The sequence below is a fragment of the Rhinoderma darwinii genome, chromosome 5, assembly GCF_050947455.1.
Source record: "Rhinoderma darwinii isolate aRhiDar2 chromosome 5, aRhiDar2.hap1, whole genome shotgun sequence".
NCBI classification, from domain to species: domain Eukaryota; kingdom Metazoa; phylum Chordata; class Amphibia; order Anura; family Rhinodermatidae; genus Rhinoderma; species Rhinoderma darwinii.
The window spans coordinates 137,976,014-137,990,875 of record NC_134691.1 but is presented as its reverse complement, the minus strand read 5'-3'; the positions used below and the strand labels follow the sequence as shown (position 1 = coordinate 137,990,875).

The 14,862-nt window shown below is 42.8% G+C and overlaps 1 long non-coding RNA gene across 1 annotated transcript; it reads left to right on the top strand.

Annotated features, from left to right (window-relative positions):
* The first annotated feature begins 1,213 nt into the window (after positions 1-1,213).
* Positions 1,214-3,121, top strand: LOC142651624 (uncharacterized). Its single transcript, XR_012847653.1, has 2 exons — positions 1,214-2,427; positions 2,907-3,121. It is a non-coding gene; the product is annotated as an uncharacterized LOC142651624 (long non-coding RNA).
* The last annotated feature ends 11,741 nt before the right edge of the window (positions 3,122-14,862 follow it).

Below are 14,862 nucleotides of genomic sequence, written 5' to 3'. Positions count from 1 at the left end.
TATGCTATATGTGACTATGTGTGGCTACCCAGTGGTTTTGATGTGAATGGCAACCTGTCAAGGGTTTTGCTAGCATGTCGCGATAATGTATTGAATTGGTTTATTGAGAAATTGGAGTCCTTAACCAAATTCAAGCAAAGGTAAAGCTGGACACATATTTATTAAGCTCGAAAACCTCTTTAGTTATCTACTGCTTCATTGTTCTCTGTGTAAATCATTATTAGCGATATAGAAGTATTTTCCAAATATATTAATTAGAGAATGGTGTTCCACTTTAGTATACAGATTCTTGCTTCCATACACAGGTTCTTAAAACACTGGCAGTCAATTCCACCACTAGGGTGTCCGAGACGTATTGAGGTCAAAGGGGGCTGTATACAATTGTATAACAATCAAACCTCCTTGTAAAGAAAGTCAATACTAACATTTTAAGAACTTAACTCGAATCCCTCCGTGTAATTCACTGTTTTGAACAATTCATAGATTTGCAAGTCCATAGAATGCAATGGGAGAATAAATTTGCCAGTGCATTCTATTGGCCAGCGATTTATAAACTGCTTCATGAATCAGTGGAACTCAAATCAGACAATCATATTTTCTTATCTCTAGTGCTTTCTACTAATGACTTATGCAGAGAGCAATGAGCAAGTCGGTACATAATTGTCTGTCTTCTGTTTTTGCGCTTGTTGGTTTTATTGTTAGTCTATATTGTGCAGTGTTTTCTTCTGTCTGCTTTTAAGACATGGAGTGTTGTTTAGTAACTCTGTCCTGTTAGAACACGGAAACTCAGTGGAGCATAACCATCAAGTGGCAAATTAAACACAAATGATATTTTATTAAAATATGTATAGACATATTGAGAAATTTGGCAAATATTTTTAGCAATTTGCTTTTATTATATTTTGGATCCATTATGCATAGTTGGTCTAATTACAATGGGTCTTGGTAGAAATAGCTTGAGTTCAACTTGCCTTGGTTAATGGGGTTGTATCAGATTAGAAAAATAGTCTACTCTTGTTTTCCAATAACAGCGCCACTCTTGTCCTTAGGTTGTGTGTGGTACTGCAGCTTAGCCATCATTTAAATGATTGGGGATGAGCTGCAGAACCAGACACAGCCAGTCCAAAGACAAAAGTGGCACTGTTTCTGGAAAAAAAAAAGCAGGTTCTTTCTTCTAAGCTTATAGAATCTATTATTTGTAATGTTTGCTAAGTATCGTGCAACAACGTGTGAGAATTGTTCTGTGGGATTATATCAAAGGAATCTCAGTAGTAATTTACAATATTTGAGCTTTTATTTGTATTTTTGTATTATTGTATTTTAGATACATCAGTCTGATCCACCAACACAAAGGAAAAAAGTTCAATGTACTATATAAAAACCTTATTCATGTTTAAAGGGGTTGTATGAGACTAGAAAAAAGGGTCGGCATTTTTTTTTTTCTCCAAAGGAATGTCACAGTTATGGTCTTATGTAAATTAGGAATCAAATATCTAAATAAACTAAGTATTCTCAGGGACATTTATAAAAAGAACATCTTACTATTAAGAACTCTTCTATTAGACATTGGGGGAAGACTATTTTTTACAAAATTTTTAATGCATGAACAGAGCAAATAGTTTTGATCACAAGATAAAATTATGCAATAATATATACAATTTAAGAAGAAAGTATCTAACATCTCATATGAGAATGCATCAAATACTTTCCTTCCCCAATTCCATTTTCAAGCCTCACAATTCTTTTAACTCATTTGCTGTCTGTGTTGATCTCTCTGTAATACTAATTTACACGTATACCCTTTATCTCTGTTCCTGAATAATAAGCAGATGTTATACTCTTGACTGTGCAGTGATCTGCAAAGATATTCGCAGCACTTTGCACTGTGATTCCAGCATGGTACATGTTTGAGTGTTAGAAAAGAGGCATCAAATACAGCTAATGCACTATTAATGTCTTTGGTTTGATTATTGCTTTTAAGCTGCCATAGAAGCCACTCAACATTGCTCAGCTTACAAAAATAAGTCATTTTTATGGTTTGTGCCAGGGCAAAATGACCTAAAGAGGTTTGATGAGATTAGAGAAAAGTTTTGTTTTCTTGAAAAAAGAGCATCGCTCTTGTACATGGGCTGTGTCTGGTATTACAGCTCATACCCTTTTAGGTAAATTCAAGCAGTCGTCTACCAAAATCTGATCAAAATCTGGGTAAATGTTGTACTGGCCACACATGGTTAATTACTTTCAGGCTTGGTGCTACAAGTCATCAGGGTTGTCGTTTCAGCTCTTAATGTCATTGGCATCAGAGCACTTTTCTAATACCCTGCTTTTTACCATTGGAAAAAAAAATATACAATATAATTGCAGACTGGACAACACAAAAAAATGGATGAGCTGCCCATAATATGGCACATGCTGGCAGATCTAAAGGCAACTTATGATAACTTGATAAACCGGAGAAACAGAGTCCATATATATCAATGTATGAAACAACTAAATATCTTTATTGAGAAACAAGAATAAAATACATAAAATAACATAGACAGAGAATCCAAAAATAGTCCTTAAATGGATCACAAAAATGTACATTGAGTCACTGTATATATTAGAGAACACTGATAGTATGCACAGTTACTATGACTCAATGTAACTCCAACATGGGGTGCATTGACATAGTATGAATTGTATGAAAAACAGGCAAAATGCCTAGCTCTGAAAAGGTCTATGGTGACTGAAAAGTAAGTACTTATTGCCTAAAAAGTGGCAAAAAAGCCCCCGATGTAAATCCAGAGTATGCACTTACCCATGTATGGGAGGTGGAGTGTGACCCAGCGGTATAGGATAGCGCCCCGACGCGCGTTTCGCCCGTAGCTTTCTCAATAATATGGCACATGCTGGCAGATCTAAAGGCAACTTATGATAACTTGTAGCATCAGCTTCGTCCACTGTAAAGAAAGTAATTTAAAGCATATCTGTCATTATAAATCAGTGGTACGGTAACAAGAAAAAGTAAGGGAACCCTTTGAAATTACCTTGGTTTCTGCAGTGATAAAAATGAGGTCTAATTGTTAGCTAAGTTACTATTATAGACAAATACAAATTAAATAAACTAATAAAACACAAATAGTTGTACTGATTATGTCTTTTATTCAGAAAATCCTACAGTGCAAGGAAAAAGTAAGTGAATCTCTATGTTAATAATTTCTCTAAGACCTAATTGGCAAAAGGTGTTTCAATTAAGGAGACTAGATTGGAAGTGCAGATTTCACAGGTGCTTTGCCCATTAAATAAAGGCATGTAAAGCCTGGTTACTGACAAACCTGTTTCTCTCACAAAGATTGGTTAGTGTGAACCCTGCCTCGAGGCATACAACTTTCAGAAGACCTCCGAAGACATGTTATAGAGATGAATGATGCTGGAATAGGCTACAAAATAATTTCTAAACACCTGGGTGTATATCAATATATAGTTAGACAAATTGTCTACAAATGGAGAAAATGTATGACTGTTTACACTTTCCCTAGGAGTGGGTGTACTGTTAAGATCCCTCCGAAAGCACTCCTGAAAGAGGTGAGAAAGACGCCAAGGGTAAAAGCAAAATACCTACTGAAGACTCTAAACAAAACCTCCGTTCATGTGTCATCTGGATGTTACACAATGCTTCTGGGAAAATGTTCTATGGACAGAAGAGACAAAAGTGGAACTTTTTAGAACAAATGAGCAACACTATGTTTGGAGGAAAAATAACACTGCACACCAAAAGCAAAATTTCATACCAACTGTATAGCATGGTGGAGGGAGCATCATAGTTTGGGACTGCTTTGCTGCCTCAGGGACTGGACGCCTTGCGATCATTGAGGGAACAATTAATTCAAAGGTGTATAAAAACATTTTACAGGATTCTGTAAGAGCAGCAGTCCATGACCCTGAAGCTGATGAGACGTTGGGTGGTGCAACAAGACATTGACCCAAAGCACACAAGTAAACCAACTAATTATGCAATGTGCTCCATAAAATAAATGAACAGTACAACTATTTGTGTGTTATTAGTCTAGTTAGATTGTGTTTGTCTCTAATTGTGACTTAGATAACTATCGGCCCACATTTTATTTGTAATCAATGCAGAAATCCAGGTAATTCCAAGGGGTTCACTTACTTTTTCTTGCAACTGTACATGCAAATACATGCATCTTTACAATATATCTTATTAGAAAAATGTGTCATCTTCCATAAGTTCTAGGAGCCTGTAGTTCCTTCTTTTCCTGCCTACAGGCTCTCTGCAAATGTTCAGAAACCTCCTCAGTCATCAAAATATCTGTCTAGTGAAAAACAGTAAATAGAAGATAGGAAGGATGGGGAGGAGGAGGATGCAGCTGCAGTAATTCAATTTCAGTGTGTGTGAGACTCATGCTGCGGGAGGGGAGGAGTAGCAGCCGGAAGGAGGCAATTGATTGGCTCAGAGTACTCATCACAGCTCTTAAATCACACCAAGAAGAGCCCGGTCACTAAGCAAGCATGGAGATAGAAAATGAGTATGCAGGTTAGACACATTTCTGTCTGCACTAAATCTAATACACATCTACAGCTGTCTGTGGAGGGGGGTTGTGAATTTTTTTAATGATATGCTCTCTGTAACATAAAATACAGGTGGGCTAATATGAAAGCGATACTGATGTAAAAGTTCATTTCAGAACTGAAGACACCTGAAATAGAAATGTGTTCATGGTCATTTAGTTATTATACAGGACACACATGTATGCAGTAATGCACACATCATATGTTGACAGAATATGAGATATGACAGATTCAAACAAAACATTGCAACATTCCCATGTAAACAGTATGTCAAGATGATCTTTATGTCTCATAGTTAGTAAAATGTATCAGCCGGAAGTGCAGGCAGTTTGACTCAAAGAGCATTGCCTAGACTGTATACAAGTGTAGTAAACCCTCAACTAACGGATTGGGTGACGGCGGCTACTGTCTGCCTCTAACGCTAAATATAATCCTGAAACCTATCAAATCTAAGTTCATAAATTTAGATTTGATTGGTATTATGGTTAGATTGTGCGTCAGAAGCACACAGGAGCCGCTGTCAGCCGAGACGTCAGTCCAGTATTGTGGATACATAGAAGCTGCAGCGCTAAAACAAAATTACATTTTTAATAAAACTATGTTAGGAAAATGTTTAGGATGCCCAAACACATACATTACATTATTACATTTAAAAAATGGTTTCAAAGGTTTTCATAGCCTTTAACTGCTGTCAAACCTGAATTTTCAGCTTTTATGTAAAGTTAGGCTTTAGTTCTAAATCCTTATGTGAATTTCTAAAAGATATATGAATCATGATTATAAAACAAAGTAGTAATATATGTTTTCCTATTAGCATTGGACTAGTAAAGTAATACATGTATTTACTGAGCAGGGAGTGATATATATATATATATATATATATATATATATATATATATATATATATATATATATATATATATATATATATTTGTACATCTATTTTTTGTAATTAATAACTGATCCCTTTTCCGAATATACATTAGGCTAGAGCTCCCGGCGATGGTAAAATAGCGGGTTACCTCAACCATCATTCAACCTCAATATTTACCCTGTGGGGAAGAAACATTGGGACCGCCTTAGACTTTAAATCTAAAGGATATTGAATAAAATAATGATCTCATCCGCTCATTTAATTTACTAGAACTATAAATCTGCATTTTCTCTCACAAACTGGTTACTTCTTATTACATCAGCTCTTCATTTTTCTTGTCACTCTTGGCAATTATGGAACTAGGCCACAACACAGCAGGAGCTGATCACATAATCCTTCAGGAGACACAAAATAATTTACAATTTGACAATTTCAGTTGTAGGAAGGAGATATTTGGATTGTTAACATTAATAGCAAAGATAATTAATATCAAAGGAAAACTTCATCTTAAAGTGAATTCTCTTGTTGTAAAATTGCCCCCAGTCAAGTCTGTCTGAACAGTCACGCGTTGTATTTCCTATCATGTGATGAGTGCAAATCAGTCTAGCATATATTCGCAATGTTTTGCTGTTGCGTTTCACGTAAATTATCCTTTTCATTTTTTATTGTCTGGAAATAAAAGATCGCTGAGCAAAGTGTAATAGAATGAATGTGTCAAATCACTTTCTACTTCATCAATTCTCTCTCGGTTCTTCTGAGTCTGAGACAGTTACTTGACTTTTGTATATAAAAAAATGCTGTTTATTCACCATAGTGCATATAACCATGCTGTACACCTATATACAACCTAGAAATGAGGGGGCATCTGCAAGTGTTTCATCAGTTATAATCAACGTTATATAGGCTCATGGAAAAATACATTCAAATGGGGTCCCTATTTCTGAGGAAATTATATTTTTTATTCCCAGCACCATAAATAATAATGGCCAGAAATTTGGCTCTATGCATAAATACAGCATCATCAGCAACCATCAACAAGAAAATAGATGAAAGTGGAAATAGAAGGTGATGGAAACAAAACAACCGTACAAATTCTAAGTCTGTAGACTCTCTGTTAATCAAAGTAGTTGTCTAGGACTACAAAAATGGTCTTCTTGATTTTTTGTATTTTTTTTTAACCAGAAACAGCGGCATTCTTGTCCATGGGTTGTTTGATATTACTGTTTGGCCCTATTCACTGTGGGGAATGGGGGCAGGCTTCAATACCAGATACAGCTCATGGATAAGAGTGGTGCTGTTTCTGGAACAAATAACAGATATTTTTGTCTTTTTTTTATACAAACTTCTTTATTTACATTTTTTTTCCATTTTCCTTAACAGAGGATAAGTGTAAGAAGTACCAAAAAAGTAAGATATATATGCATACAGGGCAACACAGTACCCAGACGTAAGTACATCAAAGATTTCAGGAGGGAAATCGGGAAGACAGAAAGCAAAAATGGAGGAAGGGGGGAGGATACTAAACAGGAATAAATGAAAGTTCTGTAAAATAAATTGTAACAACCAGAAAATAGGACATGGGTGTATAAAGGAATAAGTGAGTAGAGTAGTTAACCAAAGAATCTCCATGTCAGCTGAAACATCTTTCGTTAAAGGTCCAACGCTTGAAAGAGGAGTCTTGCAATTATGACCATATAGTCCCATAAAGTAACTTTGTACTTTAGAATTGGTAAAATATGTTCAAACCTTTTTATTTTTTTTAAATCTCCAATAAACCCTTTAATAATGTATCCCAACTTTTCTGTCCTGCCCCTGCTATTATGTTACATCATTATAAATAAGAATGGGTGGCACCACCAATACATACATGGATGCCTCTTCCTAGAACTATCCTTGAAGAGGATACTAGAATCAACTGAAAAAAAACTCCCTATCATGTGGTAAACTGTTCTCATGATTCCAAAATAATAACTACTGCCTAACAATACAAGTGAATGCAACTTTAGCAACTTAATCAGATACAGCGCATCAGCGGATGAATTAAAGGGAATGTGTTGCCAGAAAAACATGTTTTTTTTTAAAAAATTAAACATTTAGTGTGTGGGTGATTAAACATTGTTCAAATTTTTTTTATTTTTTTCGCGAGTCAGGAAATATTATAAATTATTTCTAATTTATAATACTACCCATTTTTGGTCACTAGATGGAGCTAGTTCCCAAAATTGCAGCATTGCAACATTGGGTTAAAAGCCCTCGCTCTAGTGAGCTCTCAGCATCCCCCCCTCCTTTATCCTGGCTAGTGCCGGGATAAACGAGGGGTTTGAACGGTGTAACCTCCTACACTGTGTGTCGCCATTTTTTGAGCTAACACACAGCGTAGTAGGTTTACATACAGTAGTAAACACACACAAACACGAACATACATTGAAATCTCTTACCTGCTCCTGCCGCCGCGGCTCCCTCCGGCCCGTCCGCTCCGTTTGCTGCCGCTGGTCCAAGTGCACAAATCCGGAAGCCGCGACCGGAAGTAGTAATATTACTGTCCGGCCGCGACTTCCGGCGCCAATTTCGAATTGGACTGTGTGGGAGCGGCGCATGCGCAGTTCCCACACAGACGCCGTACACGGAAGTCAATGGGACGGGAGCCGTTCACAGTCCCTATGGGACTGTGGCTGCCGTATTCCATGTCTGTATGTGTCGTTAATCGACACAGACAGAAATGGAACAAAAAATGGCAGCCCCCATAGGGAAGAAAAAGTGTAAAAATAAGAAAAAGTAAAACACAAACACACAAATGAATATAAACGTTTTTAATAAAGCACTAACATCTTTAACATATAAAAAAATAATTTGTGATGACACTGTTCCTTTAACTGAAACCTGAGGCAGACAAAACATACATACTGAAGGTCACTGTCTGTGTCTGATTAGCAATGCCACCTACAGTTCCTATCAATAGTATGTGATGACACAGGCAGCTTGCTTATTATATGACTCATGCTTGCTGTGACAGTCAAGGAATAGCACCATTATCTATTATCTATATTTCTGTAATATAAAAGCACAGTAAGGAATCCAAAAGAAATGCACATTGAACACATGTAATATCATTGATATTACTCTAAAATTGGATCAAAATTAATGTAAATGCCAGTACAGCAAGTCATCCATGAGCTTGGAATGAGGGAACATAGTCTCTGTGTGGGAGTTTTGAAGTCAAATTAAATATATTCGATATGTCATAGACAACACTATCCACAGTGTCTGTAGTGTCTTTGGTGCAAGGGTTTTTATAAGTTGGTCCTACAATACAGAAAATGTTATGTTAGGCTCCCATACATAATAAGCAGGATTTTACAATTCCATATATAGTATGAACATGTAGTTATAAGATTCAAAATTCTCTTCTGATTAATTCTGTAATACACAACATTGAAATCGCAACACCAAGAAGGAAATGTTTTGGAATTGTGGAAATCACAGGATCGATAGAAATGTTAATGAAATGCAAATGATAAGAAAAATGTAAGTAAAATATTCCAAACATCTTGATTTATTCAGTATCGGGTATGAGCACCACGCTCAGAAATACACGCACTTACACGCCTTGGCATGCTATCAATAAGGTTACTAATGGTTGTCTGAGTTATGTTATGCCACGCTGAATGCACTTGGGCATGCAAATCATTAAGATTGGCTGCTGGCAGCTCCCCTTGCAATTGCAGACCAATGAGTCCCAGATGTGCTTAATGGAAGACAAGTCCAGAGACGCTGCTGGCCACGTTAGCACGTTTAGGCCACACATGCTGCTCACACTAGCACCTGCAACATGCGGCTTGGCGTTGTACTGTTGAAAAATGGCTTCTGGAACACTTTGGAGAAATGTCCGTACCACTGGTTCCACTACCAAATCAATGTAACGCTGAGCTGTTAGTGTACCTCAAATTAAGGCTAGAAGGGTCCGGCTACCGTACATTATGCCACCCCACACCATAATCCTGAGAGGACAGGTGTGAGGTTCCCCTGTGAAGGTCTCTTCATGGCGTTGCCTACGTGGTCTCCAGACCAATTTCCGGTCATCATTGCATCTAAGACAAAAGCGGGACTCATTGCTGAAGAGGATAGATCTCCATTCCATCCTCCATTGCTATCTTGTTGTGCACCATGATAGCCTTTGAAAGCTGTGGCGTGTGGTGAATGGAACACCTGCAGTTTGACATCAGGCTCATAGCCCAATGTCGTGCAAACACCTTCTGCTGGTTTGTGTCGACACTGGTTGCCGCCCTAGGCTTGGGACGCTATGTCCAATCTGCAGTACAGAGTGGAACACTATGTGCCATTCGTCTAATCAGACGATCCATCCGTGCAGTGGTTCGCCTCTGTGCACCTCTTGCTGTCATTCTCGTTCGTTGTTGTTCTCCCAACCTCCGGGACACGTAACATTGAACAGTGCTAACATCTCGGCCTAGGAACGTAGCGATCTGCTGGAGTGATAAGCCAAGGTCTCTCACTTCAAGGATTCTGTCCCTCTCCATATGCTACAAGTGCCGATAAATGGCACGTCAACTAACAGGAGGCATCACACAATCATCCCACACCACTTGATCCGATTTTGAGGTCTCATGTGGCTAAAAAACTTTGCTTTCAATCCGGCTTTTATCCCCCCCCCCACATGCCACAGATTGGAGTTAGGTGCTTAAACATGTGATAATTTGCAGATCTTAGCAACTGTCACGATGCGGGGTGTGGACGCACTGGGTGGCGAGGCGGACACGTCCAGAACCAGGCGGTGGGAAGTCGTTCGGTGAGGCGTAGCAGGGTAGCGTAGACTGTAGCACAGCACGGCAGGTAGCACAGCACGGCAATAGCACTAGGCAGCACGGAAACAGGATACGGGATACGGAATACAGGAGCAAGGTACACTGGGAGGCTGGAAGACACTGGGAGACCATAAGCAAGACGAACAACGGGAAAACTAACAACGCTCTGGCAAAGGGCAAGAGGGCAGAGCCCTTTTTATAGCCCAGGGCATCCTGGGCCAGATTGCAGTTTTTTGCAAAACGCGCGCACTGGCCCTTTAAGGCCGGGCACGCGCGGGCGCGCGCACCCGCCGGAGACACTCGGAACCCGGAAGAGAGTGCCAGCGCCTGACTGGGGGGCGATGCTGCAGGCAGGTAAGCTGTCTATGGCCACGGCCGTCGGGGTTAACGACCGATCGACGGGCCGTGGCCATAGACGTTACAGTATCCCCCCTCTTACGCCCCCTCTTCTTGGGACCAGAGCGAGAGAGAAACTTCCTCACAAGGACAGGGGCATCAATGTTCTCCTCTGGCTCCCAAGACCTCTCTTCTGGGCCGAACCCCCTCCAGTCCACCAAATAAAATGTCCTTCCTCCCACCTTCTTGGTAGCCAGAATCTCCTTTACCTCGAAAGTCCCTGATGAGCCGCCAGGAACCACTGTGGGACTAGGAGTCCTGGAGTAGCGGTTCAGGACCACCGGTTTTAGCAGGGAGACGTGAAAGGAGTTAGGGATCCTGAAAGTGGGGGGGAGCCGCAGCTTGTAGGATACCGGGTTAATTTGTAGCAGGACTTCAAAGGGACCAAGGAACCTCGGGGCAAATTTGCATGACGGCACCTTCAGCCGGATATTCCTAGAAGACAGCCAGACTTTAGTCCCTGGAAGGAACTGCGGAGGAACCCGTCTTCTTGTATCTGCCTTTCTCTTCATGCGGTCCACCGCCAAGAGGATAGAAGATCGGGTCTGTTGCCATATCTGTAGAAAGTCCCTGAAGGTGGAGTCGGCTGCAGGCACCTGGGACATTGTAGAAACAGGAAGAGGTATACGAGGATGTTGGCCGTAGACGATGAAAAATGGACTGGATGTGGTCGACTCACTGGTGTGGTTGTTATAGTAGAACTCTGCCCACGGGAGCAACTGCACCCAATCATCATGGCGCCTGGACACAAAGTGACGTAGGTAGTTCTCCATAATCTGGTTAACTCTCTCGACTTGCCCGTTGGACTGGGGATGATAGGCCGAAGAGAAGTCCAATTTCACACCAAGGAGCCCGCAGAGTGCTCTCCAAAACTTCGAGGTGAACTGGACACCTCTGTCCGAGACAATATGCAGGGGCAATCCGTGCAGACGGAAGATGTGCTGTATGAAGAGGTCAGCCAACCGCGTAGCAGACGGCAGAGCGGTCAACGGGATGAAGTGAGCCATCTTGGAAAATCGATCCACCACCACCCAGATCACACTGCAACTCGCAGAAGGAGGAAGATCCGTGACGAAGTCCATAGCGACATGTTGCCACGGGGCAACGGGCACAGGCAGTGGTTGGAGCAAGCCCGCAGGTCTGGAGTGAGCAACTTTATTTGCTGCACAGACTGTGCACGAGGAGACAAAGTCCATGACATCTTTGGGCAGCGTGGGCCACCAGAACTGACGGGTGATTAAATCTTGGGTCTTACGAGCACCCGCGTGACCTGCCAGCTTAGAGTTGTGACCCCAGCGAAGAATTCTTCCTCGGTCAACCAGACGCACAAAAGTCCTACCCGGAGGAATGTCTCTGACTTGCAGGGGATTCACAGAGAAGATACAGGATGGGTCAATGATATTCTGTGGAGATTCCATGGCGTCCTCGGTTTCGAAAGATCTAGACAAGGCATCGGCCCTCACATTCTTGTCGGCGGGACGGTAGTGGAGTTCGAACCGGAACCGAGCAAAGAACAACGACCACCTGGCTTGACGAGGATTCAACCGCTGGGCCGTCTGTATGTAGGTCAAATTCTTGTGATCCGTGAAGATCAGGATAGGGTGAACCGCCCCTTCCAGTAGGTCTCTCCACTCCTGCAGAGCCAGTTTGATGGCCAGTAACTCCCGGTCCCCAATCGAGTAGTTACGCTCTGCGGGAGAAAACAGCTTGGAATAGTAACCGCATACCACGGCCTTGCCTTTCGGTCTTTTCTGGAACAACAGTGCACCAGCACCCACCGAGGAGGCGTCCACCTCTAACGAAAACTGTAAGGACACGTCCGGATGGTGCAGAATGGAGGCAGATGTGAAGGCTTTCTTTAAGGATTCAAATGCGGCTTCAGCCTCCGGGGTCCACAACTTGGCATTCATACCTTTCTTAGTGAGGGTGGAGATAGGTGCTGTCAAAGATGAGAAGTTGGGGATGAAGAGTCGGTAGAAGTTGGCGAATCCTAGAAAGTGTTGGATGGCCCTTAAGCCTTGGGGGCGTGGCCACTCCAGGACAGCCTTTACCTTCTGGGGATCCATCTTGAGACCCTGATCTGAGATAATATAGCCCAGGAAGGATAGAGACTTCTTCTCGAACACACACTACTCCAATTTGGCGTAAAGTCGATTCTCTCTTAGACGGAGCAACACCTGGCGGACATGATTTCGATGAGTTACTGGGTCTGGGGAAAAAATCAGAATGTCATCGAGATACACCACAACACAAACATACAGGAGATCACGAAAAATGTAATTGACAAATTCTTGGAATACTGCGGGAGCGTTACACAGGCCGAAGGGCATGACTAAGTATTCGTAATGCCCATCACGAGTATTAAAGGCAGTCTTCCACTCGTCACCTTGACGAATCTGGATCAGATTATAGGCCCCCCGCAGGTCCAGTTTCGAAAAAAAAAATTTGCCCCCCGTATGCGATCAAACAGTTCAGAAATTAAAGGCAGAGAATAGCTGTTCTTCACCGTGATCTGGTTTAGACCTCGGTAGTCGATACAAGGTCGTAATCCATCTTTCTTTTTAACAAAGAAGAACCCTGCTCCGGCCGGGGATGAAGATTTACGAATGAAACCCCTCTCCAGGTTCTCCTTGATGTAAGCCGACATGGACTGGGTCTATGGCAAGGAGAGAGGATACACTCTACCACGAGGAGGACACGATTCCGGAACCAGGTCGATTGGGCAGTCATATGCCCAGTGTGGCGGCAAGGTCTCGGCCTCCTTTTTATTGAAAACATCGCCGAACATAGAGAAACAGAGGGGCAAACCTGCCAACGACTGAAGAGGAGCGGGCTGTGGCGACTGGATGTGACTCAGACAGCGGTCAAGACACTTCGGGCCCCACTGGAGAACCTCTCCAGAGTTCCAATCCAGGACGGGGGCGTGCAGACGAAGCCAAGGCAACCCCAGCAGCACGGGGTTGACGGCCTTGGATAAGACGAACAGAGAGATGATCTCAGCATGAAGGGCTCCCAGTTGGAGTTTCAACGGCTTGGTTATGGACACAACTGGGTCTGGTAATGGCAGTCCATCCACCGAGGCAACAATCAACGGCCTTTCAAGCGGGATAGTGGGCAACTGTAGGAGATCCACAAGATCCTGGCAGATGAAGTTGGCTGCAGAGCCGGAGTCCAGATATGCGGAGACCTGATGAGACCTCTCGCCAGCAATAATGGTTACAGGAATAAATAGTTTGGAGGAGAGTTCTTGCTTCAATGTGTTGACGCCCAGGGTTGTCTCTCCAACCAAGCCTAGGCGCTGGGGTTTTTTGGCTTGTGAGGACACAGACGCACGACGTGGCCAGCGAGGCCGTAATATAAGCACAGTCCAGAGGTGCACCTGCGCTGTTTCTCCTGGACCGATAATTTTAGTCGGTCAACTTGCATCGGAACCTCAGGCAAAGCGATAGAAGCAGGCAAGAGGGGTTGCTGAAAGTTGGGCGCCAGTCTAGGACGCCAGCGCTCCTGACGAACTTCATGGGATCTCTCCCTCAGCCTTATGTCAACCCGAGTGGCAAGCAGAATCAAGTCGTCCAACGCGGGAGGCAGGTCTCGAGCAGCCAGTTCGTCCTTGATCTCGGGCGACAGACCATGCCAATAGGATGCCACAAATGCCTCATTGTTCCAGGATAGCTCTCCTGCCAGAGTCCGGAACTGAATAGTATACTCGCCCACGGAGTTGTCCTCTTGGCGAAGGTTGAAGATGGCGGTGGCGGCTGATGAGACTCGTCCTGGTTCCTCAAAAACGGTTCGGAAAATTCGTGCGAACTCCTGGAAGTCTCGTGTCTCGGGTCCCTGACGTTCCCAGATAGGGTTAGCCCATGCCAGGGCCTTGCCGGTCAGGAGGGAGATGATAAATGCGATCTTGGCTCCATCTGACGGAAATGCCCGAGAGTGCAGGGTAAAATGAGTGTGGCATTGGTTCAGGAACCCCCGACAAGCACTGGCGTCTCCATCGAACCGAGAGGGCAATGGCAGCGAGAACCGAGGGTCCGTACAGGAACTGCCAGGAGGAGCAACAGGAGGGTCGGCTTGAGGAACTTGCACAGAAGCAGGAATGGAGGCAACTAGCGTCCCTAGCTGCTGCGCCATAGAGTCCACGGCCACGAGGAGCTGGTCCTGCCTAGCTCGGAGATCCAGCAGATCCGCCTGCATGGCTTG